The sequence below is a fragment of the Artibeus jamaicensis genome, unplaced genomic scaffold, assembly GCF_021234435.1.
Source record: "Artibeus jamaicensis isolate MK-2021 breed Jamaican fruit bat unplaced genomic scaffold, CSHL_Jam_final contig_391, whole genome shotgun sequence".
NCBI classification, from domain to species: domain Eukaryota; kingdom Metazoa; phylum Chordata; class Mammalia; order Chiroptera; family Phyllostomidae; genus Artibeus; species Artibeus jamaicensis.
The window spans coordinates 28,941,748-28,955,218 of record NW_026521814.1 but is presented as its reverse complement, the minus strand read 5'-3'; positions in this window follow the sequence as shown (position 1 = coordinate 28,955,218).

Here is a 13,471-nt window from a genome sequence, read left to right as displayed (position 1 = left end):
AAAAGAACAAATTATAAGATGCATAAAATGATCCTATTTATATTTAAGAGAAAACCTTTTCAATACATGTATGTATGTTACATGCATAGTAAAGAGCTTGGATAGATACCAAACTGAACAGTATTTTCAGGACTGGAGTTAAGAGATGCAGGATAACTTCCTTCCTCTTTACTTTCTATGCACTTTTGTGTTACTGGAAAAAATTATAGATATGTATCACTTTTGTAATTAAAAACTGTGGCAAAGATTAAAAGCTAAGATAAAATGACAAACAAAATGTTTTTATCTTCCTGGTATTTTCTCATTGATATAATATCTAGAAGTTTTAAGCCTTTGACCCTACCCTGTGGAACTTTACGTGGCTTCAGGAAAGATCTGTTTTATTCACATAATCACCTCTAGAATTTTATGGTACATTTTAATCCTATGGAGTACCTTGGTGGAGCAGTGCATTCCGAAGAATATTTGAGGATTTTCTGAGTTTCTTGACATTCATTTCAGAAATGATATTTTTTTCTGTTTTAAAATTCCCATTTGGTCTTTTAAAATTAGTATTATTGTTTCTGTTTCTCAGGTGAGAACTTCTATCTTTCCATTCATTTCAAAAGATGTCCATAAAATATGTAAGCCTAGAAGCAAAAGAGAGGTATAGGGCTAGAGCTATAAACCCGGAATCTATGTGTGGAAAATAAGTGGTAGCCGAAGTGTAAGTATATGATACTGTCCAGGAAGAGTGCAGAGCAGGCACCAGTGGAAATGTAGACGAATCAATATCCTCTCTTTAAATTCCAGGTCAGCCACGTTGTTCCTCAGTCTCGTCCTTCTCAGAGTAAAATAATGCCTTCTGTTTGCTCACGTCCACACACCGTTTGGTAACCCTTTATTTTGTTTGTTCCCCTCTGAACGTCCACTTTTTTCCTGTACATTGTATTCAAATGAAAGAGTTCAAATTAGAGGCAACACAGGAATGAAGGTCCTGATTAATCAATAAAGAGAAGTAGCTCCAAGATATTTCATGATCTTTTGTGTTTGTCTCCGTTAATATAATGTAAAACATATACAATTTTGTATCCTACAAGGTGTTTCACTTACCTAAGACAATATTGAAACAAGCCCAGATAATTAAAAATCTAGCCAAAGTTAATTAAAAACCTCAGAGCATATCTAGTTGTAATTTAAAAGAGGAAGAAGGTAACATGAGGTTATTGACATGTTTGACAAATTAGTTTGGGCATCTGTGTTTGAGGGTTATAAATAAGGGAAGAATATTAATGTTACCAATAATTCAATAGGTTACCATAATATAACTGTTTTCTTTAGATTTTGTAGTCAAAGTTTAGAAAAAATTGTAAATCATGTAAGTTAGGGAACTGCATAAATCAGATAGTAATGTTAGTTTTTGTGATGTTATAGCAAATTACCAAAAGATTTTTAAAAGAGTGTATGGGGGTGGTTTTATGCTCACTTCTTTTTGAAAAGAAGTGTGATATTTTGTTTTGGGGTAATGAAAATGTTCTAAAATTGGTTGTGTTGATAGATATAGGTTGTGTTTCACATATACTCTGAGAAAATACTAAAAACAATAGAATTGCACACATTTAATGGGTGAATTGTATGGTATTTGTATTACATCTCAGGGCAGCTGTTTTTTTAAAAAACAAACTAACTGGGCAATGGTGTTTATGTGTTAACAGAATTTGTTTTAGCTGCTGTATTTCTATTTCACACTAGGGCAAGGTGAAGGGTGGAGCTCCTGGCAATTCTGAAGATGCTCTCTCTCTCTCTTTCTCTCTCTTTCTCTCTCTCATTGCCAAATGCATTTTGGTGAACAACTGCAGTGTGCAGAGATAAAAGTTCTAGTTTAGTAACTTGAACTTTCAGCTTAGGGTGGGTGAGAGGAAGCAGTTTATACATCATTTTTAAGTTTATGTACTTTACGATAATATTTATGTTAACTTTTAAAAACACAAAACAATTGTGTTATTATCTGTTTGGCTTCCCAGACCCATTTTCTACTCTTTTCTTTCCTGTTTTACGCCACAAGAAACTTATTTTCAAGGACACATCAGACAGAGTCTCCTGGCTCCCGGCTGGCCAATAGAAGGCACAGGCGGGAGATCAAAGGCGGGAGGAAAGAGAGCCCGGTACTGAGTTTTCCCAGTAGGCCTTGTTTTAGGCAACAACGGAGATCCTCTAATTCCTCCGCCGAAGGTCAAAGCCCCTGTTAGACCCCTCCCATGCCACAGCTCACCCCCGGTTCTAGAAACATTACTCCCTCCCTTTGCCTTTGCGAGTTCGAGGTGGTAAGGGCCTCCTCCTGTTTCGACTCCCCGGATGTTTTGCCATGTCTCGTTCTTTGATGCTGCCCAGAGCTCTGCGGACGGTCCCTTCGGTAGCCTGCTCTCACCAGCCCTCTGAGTGTGTCATCAGCTCATTGCTGGGATCCTAACTATATCAGGATCGAACCATCGTCTTGAATCTCGGAGATTCAAGAACCCATGGAGAAAAATGTCACCAAACTCCACAAATGAAAAAAGGATGGAAATGATATATACCAATTCCAGGGTAATGGTTATTTTTACAGAAGAAAGGGAAGGAAGAAATGGAGAATTAGGGTTTATTTAGCTATATCTAAATTCTCATAGTTCTGAAAATAGTATTGAACAAACTGAAATGAACAAATATGACTAATAGTTTATGCTTTAAAAAATCAGTTATGGACACATGGATGTCACTTTTCTGTCTTTCAGAGAAACTAAGAAATGAAATAAAATTTACCTTATTTCAGATTGAACCTGTTTATAAAAGAAACTGCTCTGCACGACAGGTCGTGTGTGCTTATGAATGTAGATTCAGGGTCCATAGACCAAAGAAAGGGGAATTGGAGCCCGAACATTTAAGGTGCCAGACCTGCACAAAGAAAGAAATTAGCTGAGTCTACAGGCTCAGCTAATAACAACAAAGATAAACTCATTACTCATGTTGTACTTCTCATGGAAACAGTGTCTCAGGGCCATGTAATCTCTTGCAAAATGTATATGCAGATAAACTTGGAGTAGATTTAATCTTGAGGCTACCACAAAGAGAACCGTCTGCCAGTCCTGGCTGCTTCTGGTCTGGAGAGAAAAAGAGTCCATGAACCTTCGTGTAAACAGCAGGAACGAAGGTGAGGATGGCCATGACTAGCAGCTAAAGGGGCTTGCTTTAAATCCTCACTTGCTGAGCTAAAGCAGTTTTGTTAACTTTTCTATGGCTCACATTATCTCCCTAGGTTCCTGGAGAAACTGGTGGGCTCATATACTATCTTTTCTAGACCTCTTTGAATTTTCATTGTCTCTATTACATACTTGGCACTTTCCCACACCGCCCTGGTTTTCAGCCATGTTGTTTTGTGTGGGGTGGACTCCACTCCTTTCTGTAGCGGTAGGTTCTGGTTGATGTTGGCACAAACCAAATGAATCAACTACCCCAACCCCCAGCCCTCACAGTAACTGATACATAAATATGCACTTAATCTGATAAAAATCAATGAAACCTAAGGAGATCTTGCAGGGGCTTCAGAAGAGAGGCTTTCAGGCTTTCATTCTGCCTGTGGGCTCAGGGTAATAAGGATACAAGGGCGATGGGATTGCTTCAGTCATCATGCCACGAACCAGCCTGAGAGTAACCAGCCTGAGAGTAACCAGCCTGATGACGTAGTCGCAAGGAGGCCATGGCAGCCTGGGCCTGAGTGTTCTAGTTAGGCCTAAAGTCAGGCTGTGCTTGCTTTCAGTTACGGAAACAAACTTCCTTCCTTCCTTCCTTCCTTCCTTCCTTCCTTCCTTCCTTCCTTCCTTCCTTCCTTCCTTCCTTCCTTCCTTCCTTCCTCCCTCCCTCCCTCCCTCCCTCCCTCCCTCCCTTCTTTTTCTTTTTCTCTCTTTTCTTTCTTTTGGCTAAATTTAGTTTGAAGTCCCAACTAATAAAGGGGCACACAGCGCAGTGTAACTCCCAATAGATACCCTCTCATCAACTGACAAGGTAGATCAGCTAAGTAAGACAGGTTTTGGCAAGAATTGTGATCAGATGATACTAACATGGGCACAAACAGTGACTTATGTATCCAAAAGTTTATTCTTTTATGTAAAGTAAGCCTGGAGTTTGGCATTTCAGGATGGTACAGTGACCCTGAAGGGCCAAGCTTATTCTACCTTTTGTGTTTCCCTACCCTAGTCATTTACAGCGTTATCCTCAGAGTCCAGTGTAGCTGCTGAATGCCAGCCATCATGTCAGTTTTTGAGGTAGAAGGGAGAAAGAAGAGGAAGAACAAAAAGTGTACACTTTCCAGTTCAATCAACTTCCTTTAACCATTCTTCCCCAAAGGTCCGCCTATTACATTTCATTGGCCAAATCTTATTCTCAATAGTTGTAACTGGAAGAGAAGCTTTTAAGTATAATATTTTAGCTAGAGATACAGCTACCTCTGATAGACTAATTTATGGCAGCCTTAAACTTCCAATTACATGGCAAAAGGGACTTTGGTGATGTGACTACATTAGGAATCTTGAGACAGGGAGGTTATCCTGAATTATGCAGGTGGTCCCAATGTATTTGCAAAGATCATTTAAGAGGGAGGCAAGAGGGTTCAAGGCAGAAGAAGGAGGTGGGGTGATGAAAATAGAGGTTAAACTCTAACCTGATGAACTTTGAATATAGGAGGAGTCACCAGCCAGGGAGAATAGGCAAACTCTCAAAGCTGGGAAAGAGGAGGAAGTAGATTCTTCCCTAGAGTCTCTAGAAGACAGGCTTGGCAACACCTCGACTTTTTAGTCCAGTTAAAGTGGTTGCTGTTCTGGACCTCCAGCTACCATATACTGCATTTTGTGTTCCTCTAAGCCATTACATTTGTGTTAATTTGTTACAGAAGAAACAGGAAACTCATGCACTGCTCTTGATAAAGTCAATGTTCTGTTGCCATGGAAACAGGCCTTAATCGTATATCTACTGGAGTGGGAGGTAATAAACATGTGGAATACACGTATTATACGTTCCTGAAACCCACTGCTGCTTTGGTACAGATTACCTTCATATTCTTCCCATCACAGAAGTGTGCCTCTTCTGAAAAGAGAATGGACTTCATGACTGCACTTTAATTTGGAACCGTAGCTGGCTGGGAAGTCCCCACGCTGTCATTTCATCAGTTCTTCGGCTCACAAATGATATTTTGTTTTGGTGGTAATAATGGGGGGAGGGGACTGATAGCACCTCCATGTGCCACAACTTTAGCAAAAGGACAAAGAATGCAATTGCAACTGGATTTCAGAAAGTAGATTAGAGAGTTTATATTCTGTTAGGAAACCTACCACTGGAAGTCAGGATACAATGGTTTAATAAGAGAGCGCTCACACTTTTAATCACAGTGTTATTTTTCTAATATTCTTGATACATACTAAACATTCTGAGACATTTTGTACATTGAATATCCTCATTGAAGTTGTAATAAAACCAGAATTCCCTCCCAAAAGGGGCTTCTTATGAAGGCCGTAAATATTTTCCTGTTTGTTTTGAAAATAGATGAGTGAGACAAATCTTATTATAAACTAACTAAAGAATCTAATGCCTAAAATAACCAACTACTATCATTATTAGAAACAAATATATGTAGTACTCAGAGAAAAATGACTTTCCTTTAGATTAGTCAAGGTAAAAAGTAATGAAAGTCTTCATTGCAGGGTTTCTCATTAGTGGTGTTTTTGAACATTGTTTAAACAAAGTTCCTCTGGCATGGCAGCTGTTACCAGGTAGAGCTTAACTTCCTAAAGTTCAAGGAGAGAAGAGGCTGCTTTTATCAACAAGCCGGAGGACCCATATGCAGGCCGTTGGCTGAGTACACAATGCTGGTTCCCACCAGTGGACATCAAGACAGAATAAACAAACACCAGAACTGCCCCGGCCCCGTACCAACCTCTGTCTGCACGCAAGGCTCTGGGAAACGCCTGCCTTCACGTGGGGGCTGCTGGTGCCATTAGATGGCCCTTGGGTTTGGTTGCATGAACTTCCTTCAACAGTGTGAAACCTTAGCTTATTTTGGTAAAATAAGCTAAGACTCCAAAAGAGTGGGTTTTTTTGTGTGTGTGTATGGCAAAAATATATGCAAACTTTACCATATTAACCATTTTTTGAGTGTACGATTTAGTGCTTTAAGTGCATTCACAATGTCGTGCAATCTTCACCATTCACCTCTAGACCTTTTTTATGTTCCCAGACTGAAACTCTATACCCATTAAACACTAACTCCGCCTTCCTACTCTCCTAGTCAGGGCAACTACCATTCTACTTTCTCTGTCTATGGATTTGACTACTCCAAGTACCTCATGTGACTGGAATCATACAAGATTTGGCCTTTTGTGCCTGGCTTCCTATAATATCTTCACAGCCCAGCTGTGTTGTAGCATGTTTCATTCCTTTTTAAGGCTGAATTTAATTCTTTTTTAAGGCTGAGTAATATTCTGTGGCACATATATACCAGATTTTGCTTATTCATTCATCCATGGACAGACATTTGGGAAGCTTTCACCTTTGGCTATTGTGAAGAATGCTCTTATGAATACTGATGCATCAATATCTGTTCTAACAGAACAGTGGTTTTTAAATAGGCATCACCTGATGGTCCTTGGCGCCAATTCGACACCAACAGGAATCCCTAATGAATGTGGGGTGCAATGAGGAGAGAAACTTTATTCAGAGCGAAACAGCCCAATAGTGACACAGCACAGCTGCAGCAACAGGATGCTGTGCCCATCCTGGCCTTTGGTGGCCCAAACGCCAAGTCCCTCTCTCGCTAGGTAGCTCTGCTCTGCTCCTTGCTGATCTGTTTGGCACTGAGCTGGTCTGTTCTGCTCTGCTTTGGTCTACCCTGTTCTGTGCCATCTTGCTCTGGCCTGTGCTGGTCTGCTCCATTCTGCTCTGGTGAGATATCTTCCGTTTTTCAGCTCAGCCAGGGGAACACAGTCTCCTCCTTTCTAAGGAAAGGGAAAGCGTGTTCTCAGAGTTGGAGGGAAACCAGCTTTTATGGACAGAATTTCCTGACTCTGGTTCCTGATTGGTTGGTCCTCATGCAAATAAGTACTCCAAATCCTTGCAGTTTGGTCTAAAACGCACTATCCTGATTGGTCAGAATAGAGCTGCTCTGGTTGATTGGAACTGTGTAACTCCAGTTGGCTAGGGAAAGCCTTAGTCCTATTGGTTGAGACAGGATTTCAGGAACTCCCGGGCAAGGGCTGGCTCAGATGGCAGAAAAAACACCGTGCAGGCAGGCAATTCAGTGCAGGCTTGGCCCTGAAGTGCAGTTTGCATGAGAAGCCCCTGTGTAGAAATGGCTGTTAGACTCTGTGTCTGTTTTTGTTTTTTTAAAAATATATTTTAGTCCAGTTAGTCACCAGCAGCCCTTCTTAGTAGGTACCTTCTTTCTCAGCGTTGACATTGGGAAGTGCATTTGATTAGCCCAAGAAAGTAGGAAACTCTACCCACACAGGCTTTGACTCAGTAGGTGTGGGGTGAAATTCTAAGGCACAGAACAGATTATAAATCATGTATCAAGTAGGCACGTAAAAAAATGAGAAAGTCAATGGCATTCTCTCCAGAGATAGTCCAGTCTAAGAAATTATTTCTAAGGATTTTAGTGAATGGGGGTCAGAGTGTTACCATTATGTTTCTTCTGGAAAAACATTCAAAGGCTCTGAGATGCTAATGTAAAATAGTGATATGGACATTATTATTTCAGATAATGTTATGATAGAAGCTTTAGTACGGATAATGAATAATCCATTGGAGAAGCAGAGTTTGTGGTCGTTGGTCATCAGATCTGCAGTATTTTCCAAAAGAGGGAAAGCTATAGTTCTAGAAGTGGTATAGTTCTAGGAAGGTTTTAATTGAAGTATAATCAATATACAAAAAGTACACTCTTATTATAAATGTATACCTTGATAAATTTTCACAAACTAATCCACTTGCATAACTAGCACCTGGATTAATGAAAAGATCACCAGTTTCTCAGAATCCCCCCTCGCGGCTCTCTTCCAGTATACCCTCCCCCACCCCCACTCCCAGGTAACCACTGTCTTGACTTCCAAATGGAATGGATTAGATTCCCTTGTTTTGTACTTAAATAACTGGAAACTTGCAATATGTGCTTTTTTGTATTTGCCTTCTTTCACTCAATATTAAATATTTTGGCTTCTGTCAAGATAGTGCGAAGGTACAGATTCATTCAACAAGCAATTTGGGGCTCTTCCTATATGAATATTATTGAAAATGCTATAGAGAGTATTATGAGAGGTGCTGAAAATATGAAAGTAAGAAACTAACAAGGAAACTATTGAAACAAATGCAAAAGTGATATAAACTAGTGAATGATTTGAATGAGGGAGAGATTAATTTTAGGTGTCTGAAGAAAAACTTTAAAAAGCAATTTAAAAGCCACCTTATTTGAACCTAAGAGACAATACTCTGTGGTGGAAATAATACTAAATGAGGAGTCAGAGGCCTGATGTTAGTCCTGGCAAATGATTTAGTCCTTCTGTGCTTCAGTTTCCTACACATTAAGTTGGGATAATGTGGAATTTATTTTTCAAATGAGATAGTCTATGGTGAAGTTATTTTAGAAGTTAAATATCTTTTGCTAATAATGCAACTGCAATATTTCAAAGTTGCTTTCTGATCTAGCTTCCCTCATGAATAAGCCAGCTTCTTTGCCCCACCCTGGCCTCATGGAGGCTTAGCAATGAGGATAGGTTTGGGAAGAGCCCATGTAAAGGCATTGGGCACATCAAAGGCTTTGCTGTGAGCCAAAGGAAGTCCCAAGGAGACAGGAAGGGGACTTAAAAGGCTATCTGTTCCCATTTCAGCAGGTCGTGGGAGAAGGCAGACAGCGGTAGGAGAGGCCCACAGACGTGTCTCAGAATAAGTTTCCTCCCCAGGCTTTGGCCCCAAGGGGCCAGGGATGCTTGTTTCAATTTATTTTATTTATTCATTTATTTTTATTGCAGAAAAATATACATAAAATTTACTTTCTTAACCTCTGTAAGTGTAGTTATGTGGTATTAAATATATTCACATTGTTATACAACCATTACTACCATCCATCCTTATAACTCTTTCATCTTGTAAAATTAAAGCAATAACTCCCCATTTTACGCTGAACCTGGGCCCTGGCCACCATCATTATATTTTCTGTCTTGTGTGGTTCGCAGGCCCGTGCTCAATCCACTGAGCTACACCAGCCAGGGCTATATTTTCTGTCTTTATGATTTCAACTATCCTAAGCATTTCACATAAGTGTAATTATACAGTATTTATCTATTTTTTTTGTGACTGGCTTATTTCACTTAGTATAATGTCCTCAAGTTTCAACCATGTTGCATATTGCAGAATTTCCTTCCCTTTCAAGGCTAAATAATATTCCATGGTATGTATAGACCATGTTTTGTTTATCTATTCATCTGTCTGGACGACATGGATTGCTTCCATATTTTAGTTATTGTGAACAAAGCTGTGATAAAGTTAGGTTTACAAATATTTGACACCCTACTTTCTTTGATACCCTACTTTCAATTCCTTTTGTTATATATCCAGAAGTGGAATTGTGGATCATATGGTAATTCTATGTTTAACTTTACTGAACCTTTGTTTTTTGGCTTTTTTTTTTTTTGCATGGTGTTGTTTCTCTTTTTTTTGCCATTTCCTGCTCTTTTCTGTCTTGGCCATTCAAATATATTCTTGGAAATCTTTTTTTGATTTTTGAATCAACTTTTAGGAGTTCTCTCTGTATTTTGGATATTGATCCCTTATCATATTTATTATTTGAAATATTTTTATCCCATGCTGCAGGTTGCCTTATTTACTTTATTTAATAGGGTTTTTTTAAAGCACAAAACTTTTTAATTTCATGAAGTCAAATTTGTCCTTTTTTTTGTTAGTGGTGTCTTTGGTGTCATATGTAAAAAATTATTGCCTACTCTAATGTTGTGTAGTACACAGCTTCTTTTAGAAGACTGAAAATATAGATTATTCTGCTAGCTTTCAAGAAACAAGATGCCATTAGTTCTAGAGTGACAAGGAAGTGCATTCTGCCAACTACTGAGAGCCTCAATTTCCCCCAGCCAGGCCTTCACATGTAAATGACAGTCAGTAGACAACTTGATTGCAACTTTGTAAGACCCTGAACAAAGGTCCCAGTTAAGTTGTAGACACATTTTTGACCCATAGAAACTGTAAGAGAATGTATTGTTTTAAGCCACTAAATTTGTGGTAATTTGTCATGCAAAAATAGAAGACAAATACATTCTTGTATTTAAAAAAACACTTAATTTTCTCCTTAAGGAAGACAATCTAGTCATTTTTTTCCATTTTTAAATTCAAGACCTTCGGGAGTGTGTAGTCATCTTTAGTGTGTTCAGATGCAGTGCCTTAGCAACTTAAGTTTCAAAAGGGAAAGGTGTATGCCTCCTATGAAGCCAATTTACAATGACGGACACCGAAATAAATACAGTAGGGGACAGAGCCACATACTGGGGAGTCTGAAGACTGCACTAGTCCGAGCTTCCTTCTTTGTCTTTTTTCTTTCCTTTCCTTTTTTCCTTTCTCTTCTCTTTTTTTTAAATCTCAGCTGCCTGGGCTCTAGCTCCTACCCTGACTCATGTACCATTAGATATTTTTGTTTCAGTTTTATTGAGCAATAATTGGCATATATCACTGTATAAATGTAAAGAAGTAGAACAGGATGGTTTAATTTACATATATTGTGAAACGATTACCATAATAGTTTTAGTTAACATCAATTATCTCATGGAAATACAATAAAAAGAAAAAAACATTTCTTCTTGTGATGAGAACCCTTAGGATCTACCCTCAATAACTTTCATATATATTGCATAGCAGTGTAACTACAGTCATCCCTCGTGCTCACTGGTCTTATAACTGGGGGTTTGTACCTTTTGACCACTGTCCTCCAATTCCACCACGGGCAGCCCTCACTCCCCACTTTTGGTAACCGCAAATCTGATCTCTGTTTTTTTCAGAGCCTTCTTTCAGAAAAGAATACACAAATACAAAGGAGATACAAAACAATTTTTATTTAAAATGTAAAAATCATAATTTAAGGAAAATTACAAATAAAAGTGCACAAGTATCAGATATCATCAAATACCATGATTTAAAACATTTTATTAATCATTTATTATTTATTTATTATAATTGACTAATATAGCTTTATAATACTTTTTCCTATACAGGGTGGGGCAAAAGTAGTTTTACAGTTGTTATATGGAAAAGAATATAATAATTAGTAAATAATAATACAAGAATAAACTGTCTTTCACATACAACTGTAAACCTACTTTTGGCCTGCTCTGTGTTTTGGCTTCACAGTGTTTTGATTTCTTCATTATAGGAAAACCATTTTGTCGCATATTGTTCTATAGTGTTAATAGGTGTTTCAGTCTTTTCACTAGTAGAATTAATTGAAATTTATTTTTATGATTGATGGTTTAGAGGAGATTCTTTGTAGTCCACAATTCAATATTGGGAGAATCACATACCTTTTTAAGACTGTTGTCAAATTTGAGAAAATCTCTACCAAATTTCTTTCACGTATAAAGAATAACACGTGGGATGATTTTCCAGTTCTGCATTCTTACATTTCAAAAATCACCTACCTCCTACATACTTCTGTGCCAGGTCTTCAATATAAGCATTCACTTGCTGATATGGTGTCACAATACCAAATAGCCCAGTTGACAGTAGGCCTTCAAGCAGCTACAGTGATGTCACTGTTACCGTGGACTGTAATGTCCATGAACCACATAAATTTGTTCCAGTTTACTAACTCAACTCCCCCTTAGCCAGGTCCCCAAGATGTTTTATAACCTTTGTAATGCTTCCAGATACAAGGAAAATTATGACAGAAGGAAAGTTAAAGTGAAAAGAGACAGCTGTTTATTGAGATGAAAATATTTGACTTTTGAGACTTTACAGAATATAACACCATGTGGACACCTTTCTAGGACCACTCCTGTGGTGTCGAAGGGACTTGTGGTGTCTTGGAATCTGTGGTTGGGACACTATGCTTCAGGAGGAATGTTCATGAATTTGAGCACATTCATAGACAGACAGCAGCCCAGGATGGTGAAGGCTCAGGACCCTCTATCATATGATAAGCAGTTAGTGAAAAGATCTTGGAAGAAGCAATGTAAGTGGTTCTCATATCTGTCTTTAGTACTTGGAGTTCTATGCATTGAAAGATGTAGTTTGATACAATATAAATAATCACTTTCCAATGTTTGGTCAGTTTCAATGTATCAATAGAATTGACCATCTTGTAAAATATTGAGATTTCTTTATGGGAATGGGTCAAGAAGAGAATAGTTGAGAACTGGTCATGGGTCCTAGGAGGGGGAGACCCAACTTAGGTAGTCTGGTGATGGGGGATGGGGAGTACAGTATGATAGTGCTTAACTAACACGTTCGCAAGTCTGAGATTTTAGGATGACTTTACTACTGGACATCTTAGCCTGGTATACATATCAAGCATGAATATATATATATATATAAACTATATATAAAACTATATATATATATAGTTTTTAAGATAGATGAAACTGCTTTTAAAGTTAAATATTTTTTAAACTAAAAGGCAGCAATAATGATCCATTGTAACCCTATTTATTTTTAAGTTTTTTGTTTAAGTCTTGATTGTAATACAGTGGTAACTTAATACAGAAGGTTAAGGGCTGCAGGGGCAGGTTGCTGGGCTTAGAGCAAGTTGTAGAAAGAGAACATTATGTTTGTACAGGACTTTTTTTGTGGTGGGTGTGTGGGGTTCATCAGTAGCTTTGCCAATGATATCTGGGATGGATAATTTCAGGAGAATGAATGAGTCAGGTCTTTTTGTTATACCTGACAGAACACAGCTCAACTGACCTGAGTAGATAAAGAGCAGGCAGCATTGACTGGCTTCAGGGGTAGAGGTCAATTCAGTCATATTTGCCTCCTAAGACTCAAAAGACATCATCCTCTCTCCCTCAGCTTTCCTTCCCTTTAAGTTGGCTTCATTCGCATGCATTGGGGGGAATTGCTATCACTGGCTCATATCCTTCCAAATTAGTTATCCTAGTTTAAAAGGCTTCTTTTTCTGAACTGATTCAGCAAAGCTACAGATTTAATTCCTGGACCAATATTCCCATCTCAGATCCAATCAATATGGTCTGAAATACCATGACTGGCCAGTTCTTAGGTGTGAGCCTGGGAGGTGTCAGTATCCTGGAACCACAAAGACACGTAGGCGGCGAGAGGAAGGGTAGTTTGGGAAATGAATCCCTGTTACCAAAGAAGAGGGAGGAAATGAAGACTGAGAACACATATTAAAAAATCTTTAAATTACGGTTATGCACTATTTTGTTTTTTGGGAAAATGTTTTTGGGCTTCCTCCATATGGCTA